At 40.1% G+C, this 7,912-nt stretch overlaps 1 non-coding gene across 1 annotated transcript; it reads left to right on the forward strand.

Moving 5' to 3' along the window:
• The first annotated feature begins 6,869 nt into the window (after positions 1-6,869).
• On the forward strand, positions 6,870-6,976 carry LOC141624228 (small nucleolar RNA R71). Its single transcript, XR_012534043.1, has one exon. It is a non-coding gene; the product is annotated as a small nucleolar RNA R71 (small nucleolar RNA).
• The last annotated feature ends 936 nt before the right edge of the window (positions 6,977-7,912 follow it).

The raw sequence follows: 7,912 nt of genomic DNA on the forward strand, positions 1-7,912 counted from the left end.
TATATAAAAACAATATATACAAAACTACACTACAAAGGAAATGAACTTGTTTATGGATTTTCAATTTTTTCGAAATTTTTGATTTTTTTGGGTTTTTGAATAAAAGTCAAGTCAGAATTTCCCATCCCCACACTAATATGGGCATTGTCCTCAATGGCCAATATGATAGGAAATTATGCAAGTATGATGCATGATTTCTAAACTAAATGCAAGCTATACTAGGCTACACTACATGATGCATGGGTTTTTGTTATGGCGGAGAGCGTAATTTAGATTACCTCCCGTTGCGTATGCATGTACTTCCCCAAACCAAAATAGACATTATTACTAATGTCTTAAATTTCGGGGTAGTTCATGCACACGAAATGCAATGCATGAAACTATATATTGTCATTTTGGATTTTCCATGTCGGAACAATGAAAAGAACACCTTAATGGAGCCAAGGTGTTAGTCCTCCATGTTGCTAGGACTCTCCAAACTATGATCAAGATAAAATAAAGAAAACAAAAGAAGTAGACAAACCTCAAGAGTGTAGGAGCCTCCAAAGGTTGCTAATCCTCCATCATATCATCATTGTCATCATTTTCCTCCATGGAAGTGGAATCATCTCCACTTCCATCTTCACTTCCTTGATCTTGCTCACTTTCTTCATCATCTTAATTAGCCTCTTCTTCTTCAAAATTCCCTTGAACCTCTTGTTCTTCACCTACCTCTTCATCAACACCCTCATCATCAACAACCTCATCATCGACATTGTCATCTTCACCCGGTCTTTCACCACTAGATGTGCTCGGAAAGAAACCCTCCCTATCCGCCCAACTAGGCAAAGGACATGATGGATCAAGTAGTCCTTGCCTAGATAAATGAAGGAGGGGCGGATATTGGGCATTGTAGGCATCCACTCGATCATTATATGCTTGCTTGTGCATTTCTCTCATGAGTAGGGTCATGTAATCATTTCCTACTTCAACATCCTTCGGTTTGAACTCTTGATATTCGAATGGGTAGGGTGGTGTGACAATGGATGATGAGGACTCTTCCGTCTCGTCCCTTTGTTGACGGATGATGTACTCGGCTTCCTTGGAGAGTGGAAGAAGGTAGTTTGTTCGGTGGACACTCAATCAGCAAATCTTCGAAGGCAAAGTGAAGGATCTAGCATCACTGGTTAGCCACCCATAGTTGGTGTCAAGAGAATCATGCTTGACCCACTTATACTTGTTAATCATGGTGTCCATATCAATGAGATGGCCCCCTTTGATTGCCACATAGGTGTTATCTTTGTTGAAATTTGGATCAAAGGGCTTGGCCAAGAGAGTAACTAGACCTCCATTTACAATATGAGCGGTGCCTTCCTTACCACAATCGACATTTAGCCATCTTTCCATCAAAAGCCTTAGAGCATTGTAAGGCTTAGTGAATTCCCTTCTTACATTCATGGCCGACTCAAGTAGAGCACAATCGAGCTTGGTAAAATGATTAGTGCCTTTTCTTGCTGTTATAGTATTCCCGATGACCTTGTTCCACACTCTAATGCCCGGATGGTGGACTAATAGAGCACGACAAGCATGAAAGCTCACAAATTTCTTCCCGGAAATTGCCTCCCAAAGTGGATCAGGATCATACTTTTCGGGGATCTTTTGATAGTACGGGGCATCACTAAGGCCTAATATCTTACTCAAAACATCAAAGGTGATGCGCCTATTCACATTTGCAAGAGGAAACTCGATGTATGTTCTAGTCTCTACCTTAGTCACTTTCAATGAACTTAAGAATTCCAAGGTAAGGGAGGGGTATGTCAATTCTCTTATAGTAAACAATTTACCCAATCCCATGGCTTCAAAGAAGGCTTTTGTTTGTTCAAGGACACCCAATTTGTTCAAGGCATCTTCACAAATGAATTTGGTGGGCAAAATGGCTTTCTTAGCATACTTGGCAAATGTATCCCTATGGGAGTTGGAAATGAAAATTACCTCCGGATAGTTGGATAATTGAACGATTTCCGGAGTTGTTGATGTTGTTGCTTCCAAGGGAGGATCTTTTTGTTGTTGAACTTCCAAGTTTGCATTAGCAACCACCATAGCCATAGAAGCTTTCTTTGCTTGAAGAGTTTGTTGCCTTTTTGAAAGTGTCTTTGCTTTGAGTGCCTTTGTTGCTCCTTTTGTTCTTGCCATTGTTGATTACACCAAGAAAAGATTGAAAATATTCAATTTCTAACTATGCCCAAATCGATTTAAGATGAAAGGATTTTGCTTTGTATTTCAAAAATCGACTCAAAGGTTGAAGATTTTGGTGCTTGAATCAATTGATTTTGTAAAAGGAGTGATTAATTGTTGTTGTAAGGAAGTTTGAATTTGATTTTGTTGAATTTGGTTGAGGAAATCTTATTTTTGGTGATGGAGAGGATGAGGGTTTTGGAATTTTGGGGTTTATGGGGTTTATGGGTAGTGTTTGAATGTTTGAATGAATGAAATGAATGTGGGAAGGGGGTTTAAAACATCCGAAAAATTCAAAACAGCAGGGGTGATACCCGTCGTTGTGAGTACCAAAGATAAAATTTATAATTCCTATTAAGACTAACCTAGGCTAGTGGTAACAGGGTCGAACCACAAGGAGGCAGATGTAAATTTTAGTTGTTTTAAGTTCAGTCTGAGGTAACTATCGTGGGGGTTGAATTGATTTGGTCTACAGCTAAAAGTGAACAAAGATAATAAACTAAATAAACGATTTAAACAGATAAAAGAAGGGTACTAGGATGTTCGGTTCATTATAGCTTCGGCGGCAGCAAACTAAGTCGGTCTGAATCAAACACATGTAAGGCGGGAGATAAAGAGGTCCTCTCGGTCCACTCTTAACAAATAGCATCTTTCAATCTCGCTATAGGTCCCTAATATCACTAATACTAACTTTCGTCCTGAAAAGTGACTAACGGTCTAAACTATACCTATCTTTCGATCTTAGCACAGTTTAGTCGATTTAATTGATGGTCAAATAACTTTCCCTATCTTTCGATCTAATGGGTCGGTCACAAAATAGGTATCTAACTGGTCGCATGCATTCGATTCGTTAAATACAAGATTAAATTCAATTAAAACGAAAATAAAACCTTACGAGGTCAGTCGATCGACTGACAATGTCAGTCGATCGACCAACACGCGAGACAGTCCGTGTAAAATCTATTGCCGCCTATGCCATAAATCGCCTACATCCTAGCACTAAAGAATTAGCTACTCATGCTAAGGGTAAAAACAACAATAAAACTAGGGCAATAAGGTACTGAATTCATGATTAAAATAGATAACAAATAGCGATAATACGATAATTGGCTTTTGGGATACTAACTAGCAAATCTATACTAATGACGAAAGTAAAACAATAAACTGGAATTAGGGCAGAAGGAATACCGAGATTTCAGAGGAAATATTAAGAACAAGAACAGAATTCCAATGCTAAAACGATGTTCCAAACCCTAATTACTCGAATAAACCAAAACTGAAAGTTACTGTATGAAATTTTGATAAAAACTTGTATATAAAAACTGAATGTTTTATGTTACGTTATATAGCAGTTAACGTAACATCTTATTTCCTAAACCTAGCATCATGGGCTTGTGCTTTCTCGGTCTTCTAATTCTCGTCTGGAATAGCAATCTGGTCGATCGACTGATAAGGCTGGTCGATCGATCGCTCCTCAAAGAAACAAGAGCTTCGAACCCGATCATTGGTCGATCGACTGAGGGTGATGGTCGATCGACTAATGGAGCTGCTACTTGACTTCTTAAAACTCGTGGACTTGTCTTTTGGGCCTTGGATTGCGCACCAAGCTCGTTCCTTAAGTGATTCCTTTACGTCATTTGCAATGCAGATTACTCGGGGGCGGATTTGGCTTGATTTCCCGTTGAATACTTCACATTTCTGCAATAATGTACAAAATAAGGAAGTAGACGGAAATAGGGAGAAATGTAGCATAAACTACAAGAATGAGCTCTGAAATGCGTGTAAAATGGGATGTAAAACATCACATAAATAACACGCATCAAGGGGGAAGACGAGCGGATTCCCGTCGGGACGCTCGGATTCTGCTCAAATGGGCTTCAGGAAAACTCGCCTTAAGACGAGCGTCTTTCAGAGAAGACGAGCGGATTCTGCATTGTAGGACGAGCGGATTCTCAAAAAGACGAGCAGATTCTGTTACAGGAACCTTGCTTAATCTGTACGGGCAAAAAGACGAGCGTCTTTCTACAAAGACGAGCGGCCAGTTTTAGACGAGCGTCTTCTCAGCTGGGACGCTCGGATTCTCTAACAGACCAAAATTTTTAATTTTTGCAGCTCATAAAGACGAACGGATTCCTCCTTGTACGCGCGGATTCCTATAAGACGAGCGAATTACCCATAAGCCGCTCGGATTCCTCCCGGTCTACCCGGATTCAGTTCCATCCGTGCACTTGCATAACCCGTGTCATTTTCATTCTTCAAATCCCGTGTTCTTCATTGTAGGGGCACTACAAAGGCATGAATATCCTAGACAATTGCTATCCTCACACTAAGTTAAAGCACTACACATCAATAAAATCATTAGTCCCTCCCTCACTTGTCTCAAAAATGATGAATATCTTGATCAAGGCACAAAAAATCCAAAAATGACAAAAAATGAAATGCAAGAATTAAAATGCAAGTTAGGGAGTTAGAAATATTTACAAATGGTGGTTTGGAGAGGACTCCACCAAACTCTCACCCTTAGTGAGATGTCACGGGGGCATGTCCAAGGTGTTGTTGATGTTATTCAACACCTTGAAGAAGTAGTCAAAAGCTTGTTCATTATCATGATAAAGATCCTCAATAGAGCTTTGAACTTGTTGTCCTTCATGTTGGTCTTGATTGATAGCATTACCAATATAGGGATTGAAAATCCCTTCAAACTCATTGTCCCAAAGACCGCAAACTGCGTCTACTTGGTCACTAATGATCTCTTGAGTTGATAGAGACAACTCTGCTACTTTCTTATTTTGGCCAACAAGGCCATCTTCTTCATTGCTTGACTTTGGTGAGCTTTTCAAGCTCTCATTGTTACAATTCCCTTGCTCTTTTGATGGAGCATCATCAACTTTCTTCTTTCATTGAAATTCCGACTTCTTCCTCTCATCCTTCCGGCTATATTGATCAACCATAAAACATGGTTCATGCAAACGGGGAGCTCTCATGGTCTTGTCAAGATTGAAAGTTATGCTCTCATCTCCCACCTCTAGAGTGAGCTTTTCATGCTTCACATCTATCACCACACCCACGGTGTGCAAGAAATGTCTACCTAGAATGATTGGAATATTGGAGTCTTCTTCCATGTCAACAATGACAAAGTCCACCGGGATGAAAAATTTCCCAACTCTTACGGGAACATCTTCCCATATCCCTAATGGTGTCTTCGTCGATCTATCGGCCATTTGGAGTGTGATGTTGGTACATTTAAGCACTCCCATCCCTAACCTTTTACTTACCGAATACGACATAACAATCACGCTAGCCCCTAGATCACATAAGGCTTTGTTGATCGTGGTGTCGCCAATGGTACACGGTATTGAAAAGCTTCCCGGATCTTTAAGTTTCGGAGGTGAACTCCCTTGAAGGATTTCACTACTCACCTTAGTGAAGGCGATGGTTTCAAGCTTCCGGATCGACTTCTTTTTCGTAAGGATGTCCTTCATGTACTTTGCATAGGCCGGCACGTGATTGATTAATTCCGTAAAAGGAATCGAAACTTCAAAATTCTTCACAATTTCCATAAATTTTCCAAGGTGGTCATCAAATTTGGGCTTGGCTTGGCGACTTGGAAAAGGAAGTCTAATCACAATGGGTTCCTTCTCCTTGGCCTTGTCTTTACTTTTCTTTGAAACTTCTTCTTTTGTTGGTTCTCCATCCTTAGAGTTTTGCACAACTTCTTCTTTATCACTAGCTTCCACAACTTCATCCTCAACTTGCTTCTTCGGTGCTTCATATCTCGTACCACTATTCAAGTGGATGGCACTAACCGTTTCATGTCTTGGGGGATTACTTTGAGGTGGTAATTGCCCCTTTTGTCTTTGTGAGCTTGAAGATGCTAGTTGAGGCAATTGGGTTTCCAATATTTTGGTGTGGGCTAGGATATTGTTGATGGTGATTTCCTTTGCTTGTCTATCCTTTTGCATTTGAGTGAAAAACTCTTGTTGATTCTTTTGCATTTGGAGGACCACTTTTTGAACATCAAAACCTTGGTCATTTTGTTGATTGTATGGAGCTTGATTTTGGTAACCTTGGTTTTGGTTGTAAAAGGGTCTTTGATTTTGGTTTCTCATGGGAGGTGGGGTGTATGTTGGTTGAGAGTTTTGAACATTTTGGCTTTTGTATGAGAGATTTGGGTGGAATTTGGTGTTTTCATTGTAATAATTCGAATAAGGGGTACCACTCTTGTATGCTTGAAAAGCATTCACTTGTTCATTTGTTCCCCTACAGTCACTTTGGTCATGTTCCAATGTTCCACAATTCGCACATATCCCACTTGGGATTGATGAAGATGCCGTCATGGCATTAACATGATGCTATGGTGATTTTGAGGCTTCTTCAAGTCTAGCCATATCTTTTTCGAACTTCAAGTTGATAGTATCAATGTGAGCACTAAGTTAAGCACCCAATTGAGTAATGGAGTCCACTTCATGCTTTCCTCCTCTAGTAGCCTTGCGAGGTCTACTATATTGTGAATTATGGACGGCCATTTCCTCAATCTTGTTCCAAGTTTGATTGTCGTCAATTCGGTAAACATACCATTTGATCCCATGTTGAGAATGTTCCATGAGTGTTCATAAAGACCATTCCAAAATTGTTGAACCAAGAACCACTCGCTAAGTCCATGATGAGGACATGAGCGACAAATTCCCTTGAACCGCTCCCAAGCTTCATACAAAGATTCTTCATCTCTTTGCTTAAAGCCCGTAATTTGAGCTCTTAGAATGTTAGTCTTTTCCGGTGGGTAGAACTTTTTGTAGAAAGCTAGAGCCAACTTCTTCCAAGAGTCAATTCCGAGAGTAGCCTTATCAAGGCTCTTCAACCATTGTTTTGCGGTGCCAATTAGAGAAAAAGGAATTAAGACCCATCAAATTTGATCTTGAGGTACACCGGTTTGTGAAATCGCATCACAATAGTCACAAAAAGTCTCCATGTGAGAATGAGGGTCTTCACTAGGCATCCCCCCAAATTGGCTTCTTTCGACTAATTGGATAAATGCGGATTTGGCAATAAAATTTCCGGTTAAGTGTTGTGGTGTGGGAGTACCATTGGGTAGGTTCTCCTTGGTTGGTACGGAATGCGATGAAAATTTAGGCATTGTGGGTTGATTTTGTGTTGGATTTTGTGTTGGGTTCTCCTCACCTTCTCTTGCAAAAGGGTTGATGAACTCAATATCGTTTGGTTGAATATCTACAACCTCACCAATACCTCTCAAAGTACCTCTAGCAAGTCTTCTATTATTTGTCAAAGTCCTTTCAATTTCGTGATCAAAGGGTAACAAGTTACCTTGCGATCTTCTAGTCATGCAAAATGTCAAACAACTTGAAAACAATTAGAACAAACCTTGAGGAGTTTTACTTCCCCAAGGCAAAGAAAGACACAACTAATAACAATCTAAGAAAATCTAAATCAAGTTAACACCGTCCCCGACAACGGCGCCATTTTTGGTCATACTCACTTGGGAGGTTTAGTTTTCGGTTACTTGTCGTTAGGAGCACCTAGACCAAAACAATATTTATAACTTCACAAACAACTCTACAATTAGTAAAGAGGCAAGTAAAGGTTGGATCCCAAGGGACGGGTATTGAAGTGAGATTTTCAATTGTAAGTAGCGGTGTCTAGGGGTGTCACAATTTGGGGTTGGAATAAAAGATCACTAAAC

The sequence above is a fragment of the Silene latifolia genome, chromosome 1, assembly GCF_048544455.1.
Source record: "Silene latifolia isolate original U9 population chromosome 1, ASM4854445v1, whole genome shotgun sequence".
NCBI lineage: Eukaryota > Viridiplantae > Streptophyta > Magnoliopsida > Caryophyllales > Caryophyllaceae > Silene > Silene latifolia.